The 20,586-nt window shown below is 37.1% G+C and overlaps 1 protein-coding gene across 2 annotated transcripts in view; it reads left to right on the top strand.

The window, feature by feature from the left end:
• wwox (WW domain containing oxidoreductase) overlaps positions 1-20,586 on the top strand; it is a 379,609-nt gene that overhangs the window by 297,323 nt on the left and 61,700 nt on the right. The gene's annotated exons all lie outside the window — the stretch shown is intronic.

Here is a 20,586-nt window from a genome sequence, read left to right as displayed (position 1 = left end):
TCCAAGGAGGTACTAAATTCAATGTTATTTGATTAGTCAGAAAATAACATTGGCTTTTAGACACACTTGCAACCTCTGTGCAATCTCAGCGCTGATTAATTACCTCAAGGACATGGTGACAGTCACTCCTGCACTTTGACTCCTCCACCCTGTTTGCACTACCCCCAACCACCTTCCGTCTTTCACTGCAGATCTTTTGAACTGAGGTATTTGGGGGAGAGTTTTGTCCGAATCTCTTGCCAAGTTGAGTGGGAGGCAAACAAAGCAGAGGCAGAGGGGGTTTAGACTGCCAGAGAGTCAGCTGCCTTTCTTGTAGAACAGTTCATCATCCCATCCCCAGTGACTGTCACCATGGCTGGGCCTGGCTGCCAGGCATCACGGAAGAGCAGTAAAACTGACACGGGGCTGCACAGTTCTCTAGAGCTACTTCTCCAGCACAGCCCAGATGCCACAGCAACATCATCAAGCCCTTGTCCACCGAGACTCGGGGACAAGCAGGGCTCATTATTTCTTTCATTTCAATAATAAGCAAAACAAATGTTAGCCCATTTGTCAAAGCACAAAGTTTCAATATTCTTAACGTCTGAAAAAGAAAGACATTTTGCTAAATGCTGATGCTTTTATTTTCTCTGTTGTGTTTTGTTGTCATTGTTGTCATTTCTGTTGTTAAACTACTGTTGAGTTGCATTTTACAACTAGTGGTAAACAGTATGTACTGTACAGTGACCTCCAAAAGTGATGGGACAGAAGAGTCAAATCTCTGAAATTGAGATCATACGATTATATATTATATATATTATATAATAAGTAAAATACAGTATGGGCAGTGCAAGGGCCCTGAGTTCAATTCCTCGGGTGCTATCTGCGTGGAGGTTGTATGTTCTCACAGTATTCACATGGGTTTTTCTTAAAGTCCAGAGACATGTTAGTAGGTTTATTGGCTTCTATAAAATTGGCCCCAGTGTGCGTTTGTGCATGTTTTTGGCTATGTGTGCCCTGTCAGGGACTGGTAATGCCTCCAGGGTATATCCTGTCTTGTGTCCAATGCTTCCCAGAATAGGCTCTGGGCCACCATGACCCTGAATCAGATAAGCAGTTACTGAAAGTGATCTGATAAGTAAAATCTGTTTTATTTTGGGGTAATTCAATACAATCATTTGATCAACAAAACTCTGTTCAACCCAGTGATTTTGTGTATTAAAATTCACTAAATTGCAAGTGTAAAAATCAGTATATGGTTGCATATCTCTTTGATGCAGTACCTGTATAAAGTCTGCAAAGTGTTCTGACTTCATTTTGTTTTTCTTCAGTGAATATAATGCACACTCAATTGGAATGAAACTGACTTGGTGAGTCTACTGCCCTGATGAACACCTTGGTTGCACTGCCCTTATTGTCAGAGTTACGGTACATAGTGAATCTCTGCCAAATACATATGGGAGCATTTTCTAATACATAAGTAGACAAAATGTTTCTTTACATTTTGGAATTAATTTTGCCGCTTTTATTAGTAACACCTTCACTACAAATGTCCCCTCACTCAGCTTTGTACTTCCAAGCAAATTCTAAAGCATAACGGAGATTATGTCATACCCTTTTTATGCAAATAAAACATATCATTCATACAGTATTAATCTCATGATCACAAATACAAAGTGCTTGGAGTTTGGGCCTTGCTGTGCCAATATTTTGGTTTAATAAATTAATTTACATATACTGTATGCCACCTTTCCTGTAGTGGTCATTTGGATGGGACAAAAATGGATGTGTCTTTTAATTAATTTTAGGAACACAAGAAACACAAAGTTACAAATGAGGCTTTTTGGCCCATCTAGTCCATTTGATAATTAGCAGTTTCTTGTTTTCAACGATCTCATCCAGCTGTTTTTTTAAAAAGCCAGGTTGTTAGCTTCAACGACATGGCCTGGTAGCTTGTTCCAGACTCCCACAACCCTTTGGGTGAAGACGGACCTCCTGTTCTCGGGTTTAAATACAGTTCCATGTAGTTTTTGCTTGTGCTTCACTGTCAGTCCTTAAAAGAAATTTACTTACTGGGTTAGCTTTGTCAAAGCCTTTGAGGATTTTGAATACTTACATCAGGTCCCCTCATCATTTGTTCCTCATCAGGTATCGTACACAATATTCTAAATGAGGCACTACTAATGTTTTATATAATTTTAACATAACATCTAGTTCTACTCATTTCACTATACACTATATCCTTTACATGTTTACCTTTTTGATTTCTTCCCCACATTGTCCAGAAAATATAAATGATGTGTCAATATAATCACCCAAGTCTTTTTCATAAGTGGCTCCATCTAGGTCAACATCTCCCATTTTGTATTTAAAGCTTATGCTTTTACTAACTTCAAGCAAATAATTATTTACACTTCAGTATCATGGGTCTATGTCCCTCTTTAGCATGTTTCATGTCTGTTCTGCTTGATGCATAATTATTAGTATGTTTTCAACCATTTTTGAATTGTGTTCATCTAACCTCCTAAAAAAATCAACTAGATAAAGCAATGGGAGTTAATGTCAGTAGATAGAAGACTTGAAAAAAGTTACCACTAAAAAAAATGAAGATTTTGAGTTTATGTTCAGATGGCTACAGATGGCTACTTGTAAAGTGAACTGAATACTCAATGAAAGGTGGCAGAATAATGTTTGATATGGCAAACTGAAGGACCCACATTTTCTCATCTCTTACTCCAGTGCTGATGGCGAGATGAGGGGAGAGGGGCTAAAGTATTGTTGCAGCTAATTATCCCCTCATGAGCATTTATTATTGCTGTAAGCCCAGACCTCTGATTCCTGGCAGTGAACTCCTCATGATCACCATAGTTAACCAAGATAAGCCTAAGGTCTGTAAGAGACAAAGGGACCAGGAGAAGAAAAGAGACCTTCAGTATATCCTCAGGAATGGGAAAGTAACAAGTGAACAAACAAAGGGAACTGAGCCAGGAAGTGTTAATCACTGCGATCCCATTAAAGCAATTAGGCTTGATAGACACATATTTCTGAAGACTTTCCTCTTAGATAAAGGTGATAATAATATGGTGCCTTCAGGAACAAAATAAAGGTTGAAAGGTTTGATTATGTTAAGTGATGAAGGCATTGTTCCAAAGACTGGAATTTTGTTTTTAGAAAATTGTATAGCCCTAGCTTCAGTACACTTTTAATGAAGATTTATTACAACTTTCCCTTCTGGGTGCTGTGCTAACCTTCTGAACTCCAAGGCCTCTGTTCAAGTGTATTTTGAAGGCTGTTAGAAGATCTTGAAGATAAAAGTTGTGGCCTTTATCAGGGTTTCCCAATTTACTTTTAATTACTGTACGTAAATAAACACAGGTTCATCATCAGCTATTCTGAAAGATTTGTAAGATGTTTAAGAAATTAAAATTTTCAAGCAATTCAATGTTTTTGTTTGAAAATGAAAAAAAAAGTAAAATGTAGAAGTAGTTACAAATGAGAGAAAGCCATTCAGCCTGTCTTGCTGGTTTGGTTGCATAGAAGCTAGATTGGCACCATTCAAAACTAAAGGATATTTATTGTGCCAACTGAACACCCTTCGTTAGTAAAAAAATAAATATATACTACAGATTCCTATGCCACCATGCAAATCAGCATTATAACTCTGAAAGACATGGTGCATGCTTTAGTTAAGCATGTGATTTGCTTTTATTTAACTCTCCTTTAATCTTACCCCCAGTACTTCAGCCAGCTTTATAATTATTACAGGCAGTTTCCCAGTATGTAACATATTTCTGAAGTCATTTCAGAGACCTTCAGTGAGGCTGAGAATACAGTAGGTGTTCTCACTTGCCAACCCCTCCTGATTATTTCTTTCCTTACTATTCCTCTAGGGTCACTAGATAAGTTTTACTTTCAGAGATGCAGTTTCAAACTGACCAGACATTCCCCATATAGTTTCTCGAATTACTTTGTAGGCTATACTTTCACTTGTCAATGAAGATTGATTCCTATTTTGTGTACATACATCCAGTTATTTGCCATGAACCAGGATCTCCCTCTTGTGGGTTGCTATGAAGTTTTGATGAAATTTTATTGTCAAAACCTAGAGGTATGGCATTCTTTAAACAACATGTACTGTACCAGTCATCTGATGCTATAAGTCCTGGTCCTCAACATCTGTGTCCATCTCTAGTGTGTGGGAAACACCTGTTGAAGCATGTTTCTGATGACACCATGCTTGTGTCCGAGCGTTTCTGCCCTGACATTTGTTCTCCATATTGTAGAAACTGAACAATTTCCTTCTGAAAGGTGGATTGTCAAGTTTTGAAAACTGTTTTATTACTTTTCATATTTTGAAATGTATTCCTACACTTAGTCATACTGTATATTTTTATAATAAACATGTTTAAGCTTGAAGCTAAAAAGTACATTACTGTATGCGCATTACTTTTGTCTTGGAGGACACATTGTTTATGCATCCTGTAATCAGTCCTACTATGGAGTTAACTGGAATTTCCAGAAATAATTTACTCTTTAATCTTATATGGAATTTCAAACAAGCATTTTAATATTTGGAATGTGTAATACATGAATAGTTGTAAGGAATTAAAGAAGCATTTATTGTAGTTTAATTACAAAGGGAAATACACACATCAGATATGGTATCTAAACTTTAGTCCACTTTACTCTTTCCAGGATATTTTTTGTCAAACCTCTTCTAGTAAATTCTTGGTTCCATAATCAGGAAAAAAAGTTCACAGTCTTATTTTTATTACAAAATAACTGCAATAATTCGAATTTTAACAACAAGGTAAGATTTTGTACAGTAGTTCAACCTTTGATTTTGATGTTATACCCTCCTGTTTTACAAATACATTTGTGCTGAGCAATTTGTAAGTTCAGTCTATTTGTGTATCAGCAAAGCAATCCTTTTTTTTACTTCTAATTTTTCTAGCAGTTCCTAGTTTTAAGGCACTCAAGTGGGTCATTAAAAGTGTGCTTGGGGTTTCTTTTGGTTCTTTTTATTTTCAAATATTTTCCCTTCTGCCCTCTGTCATTTTAACTCTATGATTTATGCTAAGCATGGGTGAGGAAGAGAAGACGAGATTTCAAAGGAAGTCATAAAAACAAGAGCTTGGGAGCAGATAAAACCTTGCTTTGTGAATATGGCTATTATTCAAGACAGGTTTTGCTTCAGTGAGCTAGGAAACTGGGGCTAGAACTACCTGCTTTTTTTTCCACAAATCAACTTTGAACTTTTTACTCTGGGTATTCATTCCAGGCATTTTCCTCTAATTAGAGACACTCTACCAACCTGATGCCAGTGTCAGACAGCACACTTTTTGATAAAATGAAGCACTATGTAACGAATTTGGCACCGAAAAGTGAGAGCTTACCATTAAAAGCTTTTTGAGACAGCATGTAATGTATCTCCATCATTGTTTCTTAATTTGTACATTTTTCTGATAGTTAAAATTTGTGAGATGACACTGTCAGATTCACCTAGTGTACAGTCAAGCTTTCTAAATAATGCTTCTCTGGTAGCTTTCCAGGGCTGCGTGGGTATTTTTCCATTCTTAACTCAGTACAGAATTACACCCTGTGTCAATTCCATAGGTTGTCTGAGAACATACGGGGTGAACCTCTCGCTGCGAAAACTATGGCTCCTGAGCCCCTTGTAATCTGGGGGAAAGGAAAGTATAAAAATGTCTTCATCTTTAGCTTGGACTGTGTTCTTTCTTTTTTCCCATAGTGTTCAGTTTTTTCCACACTTCATAACCAATGGTATACCTAGTCCCACTGTATTATTAATGTGTGTGCTCAAGAACGTGGGATTATTAATGCTGGTAGCAAGGAAGGACAGTGGGGAATTGAGTGTTTGTTGATTATTTCTTCGTTTTGTTTATACAAGTTCCCTTGTTCGCAGCTGCACTCTGTTTGCCAGGGAGGAGTGGGAGGAAGAGGAGGGGGCAAGCCCTGGAGAGCACAGCTTTAGCCGAGGCTCCTGTGTAACTGCATCATTACCTCGCTACAAACAAAGTCCCGTTGTTTTCGTGTCAATAGCGGATGAAAACGTTATTGGGCTTCCAAGTGCTCCGAGTCCCATATTCAGCAGGGGGAAACTGGAGGGTTGGAATAGATTTATGAAATGAACCATTTCAAATGGCATTATCTTCCCACGGTGAGGTACACCTTTCATAAATCATGGCAAGGCGGCAGAAAATAGAACATTTGTTATTTCTGTTGTGTGTGTGTGGATGCAGGAGCATGTGTATGTACATTTGTGTGTGTACTGTAATGCGAACCTCTTTTGGTGAACCAACTGAAAATTATTTATCGCCCTTGTTTGTTCATTATTTATCTAATATCTGCTTCATACATGTGTACGGAGAAGATATTTGTGCGTATATTGTACTTTCTTCACTACTTATTTTCTTTTTGAAATGCTTTCCCTAAATTATTTTAAATTTTAACTGTAGGTTTTTTTTATCAGTTATTGCACTTCAGTTTTTCTTATCTTTTGCTTTAAATTGCAACAAAGCATTGCAAAATAACTTTATGAAAAGTTACATATTTATGTACATTCTAACCTGATCCATTTCTCAATTCACTTCAAAGTTAATGTTTAGCATTACTGTAAATGTGACACTGGCACTGCACTTTCAAGATCACAAGCTTTTCAAGCTACAATAGTGTCCTAAATTTTAATTATGTAATTTTGAATTTACTTGGAATGTAGTTTTAGAAACCAGGCCTCTCTGGTAATTTAGTTAAGAGTAATTAAATTACAACTAAACGTGTTAGTTATTAAGTATATTTTAGTCAGTGTCAGTCTATCATAGAAGTCACTTTGAAGTGGCAGTACTTACCACTGAGAAAATGTGTCCTCTTCAGTGATAACGACATCTGTGAATTCATGTAATACACGCAACACGTTTTTATATTTGAATTTACACATTCATTTAAGTTTAATTTAAAATCTAAAAAACAATCAGTTATTCTGGGGGCACGGTGGGGCACTTTGCAGCAATGAGGCCCTGGGTTCAATTCCAGATCTGGGGTGCTGTGTGCGTGGAGTCTGCAGGTGCTCCACTTTTCTCCCTCAGACCAAAGGCTGATAATACGTTAATTGGGTTCTGAGATAATTGGCCCTAGTGTGTGTGTTTGTGTCTAGTTGTACAATGCGATGAATTGGACTGGCCTCCTGTCCAGAGTGTAGCCCGCTGCTTCCTGGTTAGGGTCCGGCTAGCCCATCACCCTGTGTTGGATAAACTGGGTAGAAAACTTATAGATCTTTAAATTATTTTGTAAATGTCACTGATTGTTGAAACCTGAACCTTACGAAGGTAAGCTTGAATTAATAGTTGTAAATATGCACTTTTGTATTACACTTTCACTAGCTTCATAACATAAAATCTTCTTTCCAGCTCAATCTGTGAAATGTTCATCAATCATAACATTCTAAAAAGTGAGTGGGCTGTTTGTGAAATGTTGGTAGTTTTGAATCTACTGATTCATTTCAAATTATTATATTAAAATGTTTAACAGTTTACACTTTGCTTCCAGTGATCTTGAGCTACTGTAACAGTGTGGGGATTAGCTACTGATCTTGAATTAACCAGCTATGAGGTTTTCATCTTAATTAATGAAGTACAGCTGTCAAAACCACCACCCAGCAATATCTGTGGGAGTGACTTTGAAGAGTGTATATTGTAATCCAGCATTTTCTGAGTTTTTTTTTTTCTAGTTAAATTCCCTTTACCTGTAGTTTCAGCTGTGGTAACTAATTGGAACTGTGGCTTTTCACCACTTGTGTACAGCATTGCTTTTTTAAAAGGCTTATCCTTTTGATAAACATCATTTCATACTTAGTTTAGTAACACTTTATATTATCAAATGAATTGTAACAAAGTCTACACAAAGGGGACTGTGCAACTGTTGCTCACCTTCCTCCAAGGTAAGGTAAGGGACAAAAAAGGTTTTGCTTCTTTCTAGAGGAGAAAAATATCCCTAGAGAATTCAGTTTCCGAAGATCATGATTAGTGGCTGGAGAATTTTAAGTTAAGGTCAGCTTCCTCAGACAAGCAGATAACTGTGGTCTGCAAACCTGCAGGTGGGTCTGCTCCTTTTGTTTGTATTTGAAGTGAAAGAAGAATTCTCAGATTACCTGATCGAGCCCTCTTGTTAATGGTCTGAAAATAGTACCTCCAGCAGCCTGTGGAAGTGAGAGAGCACACCACACTGAGACAGAAATAGAACCTGCAATCAGATAACCCCTTATCATAATGAAGGCAGAGGGTGATGCTTTACAATGTTCAATAAAGTAATTGCTCTGCCCCTCTCATTTAGCCTCCCAAATCCCACCAAGAATAATGTAGTACGTACTGTAGGCACTATTTATAAAGGCATTAGGCATCTTCGCTATTTAAAAAAGTAAAACCTATTTCATTTTTTCCTTTATTCTCGAAATTATGGAAAAAATAAAACAAAATATAGATTTAATAAAGATTCGGAGGCAAAGTATTAACGGACAAAATAAAACAAACAAAAAATGTGTAGCAAGGAATAACTCATGGAGCTTTGTTCTTCAAAATGGCTTTGCTGTTTTAGTTTCTCTGGCAGGTGCATTATTTCTTAACCGAAATGAGATGCTATGAAAATATTTTTAACTACGTCAATGTTTTGCTTCTTAGGACTCAAGGGGTCCTCTGAGCGGTGCTTCGTGTTTCATGGCAGCGTGACTTTGACTAAAAATGTGTCTTTTTCATTGTCAGATTATTCTCATTCATTGAGGAATGCGTTTTATATTGAATTAATTTATTCCACAGAATATGACCCCATAAAATTTTAATAGTGTAATAATGAATGCTGGAATAATGATTGTTTAAATTATATTTCCAGAATTTAGAATAAAATGCCACTTTATTGTGGTACAGAGATTTGTAACATGTTTTTCACATCTAGACTGCCTCTTCTTACATGTTATTAAAAGGCATAAGCATAATCAAATTAAGTTTTAAAGGCTCCAGTTTTTTATTTATATATATTTTTCTAAATATATTTATACCTATGCTGAATTCTTTGGTAAACCTTAGAGCATGGCTTTGAAAGTATAAGGCAGGCACTGAGATAATAACACTGCAGTTTTATTCTGTTCTGACAATGTGACCTTACAATTTATATGAGCCAAGATGGTGTAACACTCACTGTGCTCTTTTTTACCTTATTCTGATTGTGCTGTAGCGCAGCATTCACCTACATGTGAACTGGAAGGAGCGGTTGTTTGATGCCTCTCCCACAGGGCACCCTAAAAAAAGAGAAAACTACCTTGGAGCTGCTCGCAGGTCAAAGATGCAAGAGGAAGCGTGCAGAGAAGATTTTCTGCAGGTGAACAACACTTGTAAGTGAGAGCTGACCTGCCCTGATCCTGTCAGCTCACAGAGACTGGGGCCAGCCGCGTGGAGAATAGAAATGTCACCTTTCTGGCTGACTGAGGCACTGCCGCTGGCTCTCTGTCTTTGAGTACAATGAGACCGAGCAGCTTGTAGATCTGTAGCATGGTCTCTGGCAGTACAGCCCCATGATCCATAACTCAGGGACATCATGTCTAGCTTTGCTGGTTCTGCTTTGCGTTCACCCTGTAACATTCTTTTTCCAGCTCTTTTATTTGCTACCTTCAGTCAAAAGGCCCCTGCTCTTTCTTGGTGAGGCATTAAAAGAGAAAAAAGTCTGAAAAAATGAGCATGTATAAAGTACAACAAATACCCCCTCTCTCTGGCTTCAGTTCTAATATAGAATTTCTTCTCTCCAAGTGTAATTAGGGCTGTCTGTCCAGTACACAAGATGAACAATGAAAGAAGACAAATTGTACTTTATTCATTTTTATTTAATAGTGGCCAAAATACAGACAAAATGTTAACTTTGCTTCTTATTTTCAGGATGGTGGATATAAAGTTCAATTTTTAGCTAATTTTTAAAAAGCATCTCTATAAATTTATATAGACAATCTCATTGGAAATTATTTTTTGGAGTCAGGAGTTCTCAGTCTTGTCTAATAAGTAGGTTTAGATAAACTGTAAAGGTTGACTACAAATCTTTACGAGTTTATATTAAACAGAAGCAAAGGCTTAGAAAGAAGTATTGCAGTGCTTTACAAAGGCAGACAAGTTGATCTCAAGACAGAGAAAGAAGCATTCAACTTTAACTGCTGGAGTAAATTATTCACCTGCCAATTACATGAAGACGGGCTTAATTTACACTCTTACAAGCTGTAAAGGGCAAAAATGTAATTTCTCATTTGCTACATAAGGGCTGCCCAATTTGAGTCCTCAAGGACTCTTCCACTTGAGGTTTAAAAGACAAAAAAGATGATACAACTAAAAACCTAAAGTCTTGGATAGGTAGATAATTGGTGTAATAAAATAGGTTTGTTATGATAAATCGTGTTTCCTGCTATTCCACCATCACCATTTTGCTTTCTATTTGTTACTATACTGCTTAACATGTTGGTCTTTTTAATGAGAGATGTTTTTTAAATAGAGGACTTCCTGCAATTTAGGACTCTCTGTAGTCTCAAATCCCTACCATCTGGATCTTAAGTTTGATTCCATATTAGTAATACAAATTGTAACTCATCAACAGCATGCCAAATGAAGACTTTTTTCTCCTGAATTTTCAAAAAGACTCTGAATATTCAATACAGGGTTACTGCATCTGAAAATCCTTCTTATCTATGATTGGTATTCCAATTATATGAGAAATATCTTAGTACCTCATTCCTCTAGAGTACAGAATAGAGCTAAACTTGTGTATGAATCCCTAATTAATTTTCTTAAGGATTATCAAAGCAAGACAATTCAAGCACTGTTAAATGCAGTGATTTCTAAAGGCATTCATAAATGTTTATGGGTGTTTTATTAGTTACTTTGGATCATACTCTTATTTTCCTCCAATATTACTTTAAATCTTATTTTAATGTCTGAAGTTCTAAAATACTGAAATAACAATAACCGTGATGCTGAAGAGTCTCTTCTTCATTTGTGCTCTTGCTAGTGATAAAGTCTGAAGCAAATGCTCAAATATAAGTTGTTGATCACAACTCCCAATGGCTCCCATAACCCTTGAAGGAAAGAGGAAATGGATATGTCAATAAAATTCTGTCATTGTATTGAACTCTCTGGCAGTTACAGTATGTAACATATTGGTATATCTTTTGCTTAGCTGACAGAAACAGTTGTTTCTTAACTTTGCATACTGTATAGTGTGTCCAGCTAATCCAGTTTCTGTTCCTCCTTGCTGTTTTTAGTATAATTTTAAGGGATCTTAGGTACCAATTTGGAAAGTTTTTTGATACATAAATTCCAAAGTCTGCTATTCAAGGAAAGCTCAAGGTCAACTGCTGATTAATTGTGACTGATTTTTCAAACTTACAGGTTGCAATACAGTGTTAAAAAAGTCACTGCAATACACCTTATAGAATAGAAAGGTGAGAAAAGCCTCATGATTGGGACCATTAGTCAAGTGTTATCTTGCGCGTTTTCCAAAGCAACAAACGACGCATGGTAGACGACTTTGTCCTTTTTTTCTGCTGTTGATTTTAGCATAGTGCTCTGTTGCAGTATCAAAGCTACAGTTGTGTTCCTTTTTGTAGCCTGTGTAACACCAGAATGCTTTCATAAACTGCAGCCTCTGTTCTCTGATGCTTAAATGTCTGGAGGTTTGTTGAATATTTATTTTATCCTGCTGTGAGGACAAGAGTTCTCTGATGTTAACATTGCTGGCTTCTTCCTAAGCAATGCACAAGCTCGACCATAGTAAGGAAGATGTTGCAGCAGGGAAAAAGTTTCAGCTTATACAATGTATTTCAAAGAAAAGGGATCCATGAATTAGAAAAACATTTATACTAATCAAAATGTACATCAAAATGTAATAAAAAATGTAAGAAAGATACAAATTGTGACCTACAGAAAGTGACTTTCATTTTTTATCTTTTTTTAAGAGGGTTGTAGTAAGAAAAAAACAATTATATTGCATTACAAAACTGCACTTTATTACCAAAAATGGCATGACTGGGTAAGCAATGGGAATTGTTGTTGATTAAATACTGAAAACAAAATATAGTTTCTAATGCCTGGGGTGCAGGGAAAGAAATTATGTAGAAATTCTGTAAAATGTAATGTATCAATGGTCAAGGGTATCTAACTACAGATTGGTTAAAACTACTTTAAAAAGTCATATTTGACTTTTGTGTTATAAATACTATAAAATATAATGAGAATTAAAATTAGCTCCATGTTTTCTTTATTATATATTTACAGTAGAAATGTAGGTATAGTTCTTTATTTCTTGTTGCAGGCTTCATTGATCTCCTGGTTATTTTTTTTTTACCTTGTACTCACTATCACTGTACAAAAAAATGTTTTATTTTGATACGATTACAAAATTCTAATCACATTTATTATTATTTGAATTAGTATTATCATCAATGCTGTTTACTTTGATTGTCCATTTGTGTATAGTACATATGCATTATGTTATGTTCATTCTGCACTCTGACAAAAGCTTAGTTTGTTCCCTGAGGGGGAGAGAGAAATCCCGTTGTAAATAAATTCAAGCCTTCTGTGAAATAGCTTCTGGATGGTTTATCTCCAAGGTTAAGGAAGCTTATGATACTTCAGGAGATAAAGACTGCCAGATTGGGATAGCACACCTCATACTGAGAGATGGCCTCAGTAGTAGTGATCAAACTACAAAAAGAAAAATAATCCCACTATTATCGAATACATACTATTATTCATATTAAGGTCTGCCATTGCCTCTAAGAAGGAAACACTAGCAGTTACAACAAGGCCTATACAACTGGCATTTTGTTAATTCAATGAGCAAATTTTGTCTGTATGAACATGATATCAAGAATTCTCTTTGGTGTTCTTAGTAACCCGCACGAAAGAAAACTGTTAAATAGTTGTATTATTAGATATCTCTTAAATTTTACATTTGTAGTTAGGACTAAATAATCTGATTTGTGTACATCTACAAAGACAAGACAGGTTTTTCTCAAAAAGTGTAAATTTACTATAGCTACAGGAGGACATTGAATGATCTTTAAGTAGTATTGATAGTGTCTCTTAATCATGCAGTCCATACAGTACATTGTTCCTTGTACATAGGATGCTGTGTATGGAAGACAAAGCTGGAATCTTTGTGCATACTGGGTACTTGAGCGAAACGAGTTTGTAGTTTAATTGTCACGCACAGACGGGCCATATATCACCATATTCTTTAAAGTGTTGCCTGTGTGAGTAATTTGCATGTCACATGCAGCTTTGTTTTATAAGGGAACGTCTATTAAGAAGACTGCTCTATAAAAAGCTTGTTAAAAATGGGAGTACGTGGGGAGAAGCTTTAAAAGGCAAAGCTTTCATTGCACGCACGGCTTCTGCTCCCTCACAAACGGAAGATCTGAAAGTGTTAAGGGAGGAAGGTTTATGCACAGTTGGGACCCAGCTGTCATTTCCTCTGGGTTCATACAGCTGTCAGGGTTGTTAATGACAGTAAATTCATGCATTAAATTTCTCCCCATCTCCCCCTCTCTCTTTTTCCACATCTGGAAGCTGAGCCCAAAAGCCCTGCCACATCCCCATCTGTGAGGGAACACAGAAGCGACGGGAACACTAAAGCTCTTCATACTAAATGGCAGAGCGGGGGCTTTTGTTGATGGAATCGCTTAATGAGTAATTAAGCAGCTTCGCAGAAGTGCTGTCACGTTAGTGTCAGGGAGGAGGGGGTGCTCACTCAGATTTACGGAGGGGGATAAAAGTTGGTAAATAAAAGAAGTACAACAGATGTTATAAAACACAGATCCTACCTAAGCTATCTAGAGGACAACACGGTTTGCATCTCTGATCTTGAAAGATGTAGCTTTCAATATATTATAATAATGTTAATTACATTCTAGTTCTTCTAACATCCATTCTCATATGATTGCCTCTTAGATATGTACAGTATGTATTTTATTGGGTTTTAACAATTGTAAGATCAGAACTAGATTGATCTGCTACTATTTACCTAATACACTCCCCCACTATAGATATATGGGATATTTTAGCTTTCTTTACATGAACTACATGAACTAAAATCTACTGAGTGTCAGAGTGTGTTTGTGAAAACAAGTGCCACTGCCTTATCATTAGCTTGAACTTCACCAGTGAAAATGAGGAATGTTTACACTGTCCCTGCAAATGAAGAGGAGGAGAAACGGTCCCATAGTAACAAGGTTAAGCAATGATGAGCTGAAGAAGGTGTGTTTCTGCAATTTTAAAATGAAGAGTATGTATTATGTATTAGTATGAAGAAGTTTTGGGTTGGAAGAACAGAAAAAAAATCCATTCATGCTTATGTTTGGGCCCATTGAATTAATGGTGCAGAAAACTAATTTTAAGGCTTAAATGCAGCAACATTTTGAGATTTTCATGTAACCATGCGATAAGTAAGATAATAATAACAATATTGATAACATTTATTGTCTGTAGATCTAAGTATAGATCTAAGTTACTGACCTAAACAAGCCTCTAGTGATGGCTTTGAATAGTCCACAGGACATCCTTTTTCCAACTGTGGTGTCCGTCATCAAGATGTTCAAGGATAATGGGAAGGTACCTACCTCTAGCTTCTACAGGATCTGTAGCAGTTTAGAAAGATAAATAACTTCCATGGGCAACAATTGGGAATCTTCAAAAATTCTGGCATCACCAGGAAACATTATCTCCATTCAGGTTTGACCTCATGAATCTGGGATCTGTGGCAGAGCTCCATGCCTACATAGAAAGAAAATACATAACCTTGCCAAAAAAGCAACTAAGTACCTCCCAAGATAAATGGGACCACATGATGTGGTTGAAAGGAACACAAATTGTGTTTCTGGACAATCTCACCAGGAGAACAGAAAGCATGCGTTGAAAAACATGTCATTCTTTCTGAATTATAGTAGCATATTTTTTTGCATTCTCTCATCTTGGTGCCTTTGTTAGAATTAAGGGGATGGATCTGTGTCAAAGTATATCAGAGTACTGCATCCCAAAACTCAGTTCCTTCAACATGTTTTCTGGCAGGATACCAAGCCAAAACACTTCTCCGGATCTATTTCCAATGGTTAAGGGAGCATAAATTCAATAATTTATAAATAGTAACATTGTTTTGCGAATTGAAGAAAACTGTTCACAAGTGCAAGCCACAAAATCCACAAGCTACTGGGAATGGTCAAAACATCCTATTGAAAATGCCTGAACCTATTAAGAGGCTACAGGAAGTGCTTTCTCAACGTCATCAAAGTCAAAGAGGGAGCAACTAAAAAACTGATTACTGAAGTGTGATTTTGAACATTGGATATTTAGGAAATCATTCAGTTATTTTCAACATATTTGCTTTTTAATGTCCAGTGCTAAATTTTCTGTTTTCAAGTATTTTTTAATTTATTGATAATATAAATATATAATTATATTTTGGTTTTAATAGAACCAAAATGTGATTTCAGTTACAAAGTATGAATGAGCTGCTTTTATACAAGTTTGTACAACTACTGATATGTGCTGTGTTGCATCTTCTTGACACACAATAGCATTTCCCTCTTCATGTTAATATTTTCACTTTTGCCAAGCATTAAGAAAGAAATATGTTATAGGCAGGGAAACAAAGCACTGATTCTCAAAACAAAGAGGAAAAAAAACCTTGTTTCATTAAACACTGTCAACCTAATGCACATGTGAAAGTGAGAAAAAGCAGCCCCAGGCATCTGAGGTTGGATACAAGCTGGAGTTCATGCTGTGTATTGCAGTTCAACTTCTAAAAACATTAAACTTTGCTCTCTGTTGTACTGAAGATGAAAAGTATGTCCACTTTGCTGCACTGAACTGCGGTAGACTTTCTGATCGCCAAATCCAACCTGATCAACTTCCAGAACAGTTTTACCATTGCTAGTGCACACCTCCGTCAAAGCCCGTTCCTTACTGGTTCTTATGTTAAACACAAAAGGCAAGTTTGTCAGTCCAAGCTGTATTTTCAAGATTAGATTCCTCCCACTTCCACTTTTCCGAGGTATTAAAAAAAGGAAAAAGAAGTAGCTGCAGATTTAGTGAGTTTTCTTGAATATCTAAAATTATAATTCCACTTCAGTAGCTTGTCAGAGGGGTAACGTGTCATTATGGAGAGCACTTGGCTTACACCCCCCTCGCTCGCCTTTCTCTGGCTCTCTAGCTCTCTCCTTCCCTCGCTCTCTCTCCCTCGGACATGACAGTGCAGAAGGATAAGGGAAGAGTAATTATGGTTCTGTGGGGCTGCCAGGTGTGATAAATGAGTAATCAGAACGTAGAAGCCCTGGGTTCTCAAAGGAGGACTATTAGAGTGTTATCAGCTGCAGGCCGTGATATTGTGCCGAGACCAAGACACAGGCCCTTGTAGTGTTCAAAGCTCTCCCCTGTCTGCCTGACCTGAGATGGGGGTGTATCGTTAACCCTTCGGTACCTTATGACAAGCAGACCTGTCCATGGTGGTCTCCCGCTTCTGTGCTTTTCCTGTCCCAGGTGTGGAATTTGGGGTTTAATGGAATAAGGTTTTTTAATGTTTTAAAATTATTTGGAAGTTACACTTCTGTAGCTATCATCTAGTTAAGATAAGATATGATCACTTTATTAGCCATATACAATTTCTTGCATTAGGAACTCGTCTTTTCGCATATCCCAGTTTGCTCTCCATGAGACACACAGACAGGGAGAGAAGTTTGGGGTTAGAGCACAGGGTCAGGCATTGTACAGCGCCCCTGGAACAGTTGGGGTTAAGGGCCTTGCTCAGGAGCCCAACAGAGTAGGATTCCTCTGCCGGCCGCGGGATATGAACCAGCAACCTTCCAGCCACAGGCGCAGATCCTTAGCCACAGAGCCACTGCTCCGCCCCGGAGTTGCAATAACCTTTAGTACAGTTTCTTCATAAGAAACTCTTGTAATATATTCCATAATTCAGGCATAACTGATTTCAGCTTCTGTGAACTACAATGATTGTGAAATTGCCATTAATTTAAGAGTAATGCTTCACCTCTCTGCAATGTCCACTAGATGTTATTGGGATATTTAAAACTAAGGAATCATCATAAATTTAACGCTGGTAGCGTCTGGATGGTTTTGACAAATTAATACAAATGTGCTATTATTTGAGGTATTTTCCCCTTTTCAGTCTTTCTCCTTTAATTCAGATACAAACTAAACAGGAACAACAAAACTACCTACAATTATCTACCTAGAATTAAAAACATTTTGATCAGTCCACTTATTACCTGGTAAGAAGGAACCTGCTGGGTAAAATGTAATGAGAAAAAAAGGAGAGAATGGGAAAAAATATGAGTTTTGGACACACTGCCACCTTTAAACAACATTACAATGAGTGCTGTGACCTTATCTTTAGGCACCTTCATCGCTCCAGTAAGTGAAGAGGAGGGAAAGCTGACTGACAGATATGCAGTAACTTAAGGTTAAGTCATGAGGAGCTGAGGAAGGTGTGTGTGCTTGGTTTTGAGGTGAAGTGTGGATGTGTTGGAGGGTGGAGGGTCAGAATAAAATCTCATTTCATTGCAGTTAATGGCGGGGAAAGAAAGGCAAAGGGGGACTTTCTTATCAGCCTTACAGAAGTAAAAAGGGGGGAGGGGGAGAGGCGTTTCAGAGCAAGACATGCTCCATTTACCGTTCCACTCACATTCTTCAAAGGCTCTGAGACCATTCCATATCGAGAGATGCCAGGGAGAAAGAGCACAGGGAGGGGGTTAGGCACACACGAGCCACTGTAGCTTTTCTAGAAGGACGGACAAGGTGTAGCGTCTATCCTTTCTGTCCTCTGTTTACAGATTCCCCAAGGTGAAGCGGGGTTCCCCTGGGCTTCATCCCAACTCCCACATTGAACTGACCTTTCAAATGTAGCCATAGCCTTCCTTACTCTGTTGTGCACTTTGAGGGGCTGGTATCTTTTCTAGTGCAATCAGGGAAGAGGAGGGTTGATTCTAACCTCAAAATGTGGGAGAAAATATATAAAATGTGCAACCCCATTGCTTAACAATTAATTTGTAGAAAAAAAATCATAATCTAGATCCTGAAAAGCCTATGTTGTGTCTTGCATTAGCCGTGTTGGTGGATATAATTTGTCTTATCCAACCTAAAACATCTCTGTTGAAATTAGAGTTTTTACTTAGTATTATAGGTAATAGAAGATAACTACTGTATCTATATACTTGTACAAGAATTTTCGGGCTATCTGAAAACAAAAGGCATTTTATTTTTAAATGTGGAGACATTTTTGTTCTTTTTATACCTTATTTGGAATAGGCATTTATTAAGGAACATGATTTTAATGATGCAACTCTTGGAGTAACACGTGGGGTAGAGTTTGCATTTTGTTTTTCCAAAAATCAAATTTTATCAGAACTTAGTTTTTAATAGGAACGGGTAAAGGTTTATTCTACGCTGAAAGGAAAAGGAGAGAGGCACAACGTTCCAGTTGTGGAGGCTTCTTCAGGCGTATCAAGTGTTGTGTCTCTTTTCTTTTCCTTTCTGCTCGTTAGCAGCCTGCACATACTGACGCAGCTCCCTACTTGAACTCCTGTGTTTTTTGTTACTATTTTATATGGTAAATATTGTAAAATTGTTAGGTTAATGGTTTGTGTTGGTGTTTGTACTGCCTATGATAAATGCCATGTTTTGTTACAGTGTGCTTTTGGGTGAGCTGTAAATAGTATTGTCTTAATATAAATATATAAATATTGGTACTCCACGATGAGAAGGATAGGGGTTAAATTCTGTGCCCTTCTGAACTCTTGTCGAGTTCTTGTCAGAAATGGTGCTTAGTGAAAACCAAGGAACATTCGTAAATGTTGGATTTTACAAGGCTTTTTTACCCTTGTAGGTAAAAGTCAGCTTCAGTGGAGTACTGTTGCAGTATTTACTGATCGTTCTCCAAGTGTGCTGTTGCCTGGCTTGGCACTGGTGTGTCTTCTGCATGCAAGCAGAAGGGTGCCCTGGTGAATCCCAAGCAATCAGCGAACACTGTGGCCCTGACGCAAACCACTGACTGGGCCATAGAGTTCAGCCTGCACACTCAAAGCCACACAAAAAAAATTCCATGTTTTTAATAACTCTGGTATTTAAAACTCTGGTATTAACTACAGACCGAGGCTAGACTGCACCACTGAGAATACCGATTTGTAATGATTATTTCAAGTTATTTAAACACCAACTGGTGGGCAACATTTTTTTAACTATTGATTGAAAGGTCAGTTTTGGTTGGTTTGAGATACAGTTAAATTAATGGTGTTATTCAGACATACAGTATATAAATACACTTCATAACATTGGTCTAATCTTGTGACTTTTTGTGAAACTGTAAGTTTCCCAAGATGCGGGGGAGCTGGAACCTATCCCAGCAGGCATTGGGCACGAGGCAGGATACACCCGGAAAGGACGGCACTTATGTTCCATTTAGGTTCCCTTTAAATTGTCATGTGCAATGCAGGCTGTTGGATACACATTGTTTCAAGTATAATATTAATAGACTTCTGTAAATTACCAGAAATATTTTTTTTTTCCCTTACTTGGATAAAAATGAAGTTAGATGTACTGTATGTTCTAAAAAGACAGTTGTAGCTCTTTGTATGCTAAAAAGCATGTACAGTATATTGAGTACGTGGCCTTCATTTACAGTATGGTACTTTGCTCTGCTTTGTGTTTTAATTATTTTTATTTAATTGAAAAAAATATCATTCACAAATAATTTACATGATCTTTAACATTTTAATAGATTTAAAATACCACTGCGACTGGATCAATGAGTTGACTGTTGAGTGACATTAGATTGTAATAGCAAAGGCAGTTATGAATTGCAGTGGTGATAGAAAGTAAATGAGTAGGAGTGAAGGGGTAATCCTAAAGAAGGGTGGGAGTATACAGTATCAATCTTTCCTTTGAAAGCTTTTCTTCATGGTGCTCCATTGCTTTGCTGTCTGTACTGTTCACACTTGGCCAAATGTGTGGACTTAACACTGGACATTTTTTGCAATAGGCTGGATTGATATTGTCACTATTATAAAAAAAAAACAGCAGTTTTTATAGTATAGAAAGATGTCCATCCACTGTTCGTGTTAATTGGTGAAATATAAAATCCTCCAGTACTCTATTTAATAATATAGTATAGTATAAAAAGTGTCTAAAATATTTTTTCTCTAATGTTTCTTCTTATATCATAGCCATAATATTAAAATCTAAAGTACATTGCATTCCGTATGGCATGTAGGAATAAATATTTAATTTGAGCAGAGATAAATAATACAATGCAGGGCCTTACACTGTATTCCAAATTTGCTTAGTATTGTACCATATAGTTCTCTCTTTATGCTTCCTGAAGGACATGTTCAGCAGATCACAGCTGATAAGAAGCAGGAAAAACACTACTGTCCTGAAGTATTTAGGCTTCAGTGAGGAGTTGACGCATTTAATTAACAGATCCTTCAAGAATTTCTTCTCTGGCTGTATGCAGATGGGATTCAAAGTCTGCCTAAAGAGCTGTTTTTCCTTGACC

Source organism: Lepisosteus platostomus, chromosome 20 (genome assembly GCF_059453375.1).
Source record: "Lepisosteus platostomus isolate fLepPlt1 chromosome 20, fLepPlt1.hap1, whole genome shotgun sequence".
Lineage (NCBI taxonomy): Eukaryota > Metazoa > Chordata > Actinopteri > Semionotiformes > Lepisosteidae > Lepisosteus > Lepisosteus platostomus.
This window is presented reverse-complemented; position numbering and strand designations above follow the sequence as displayed.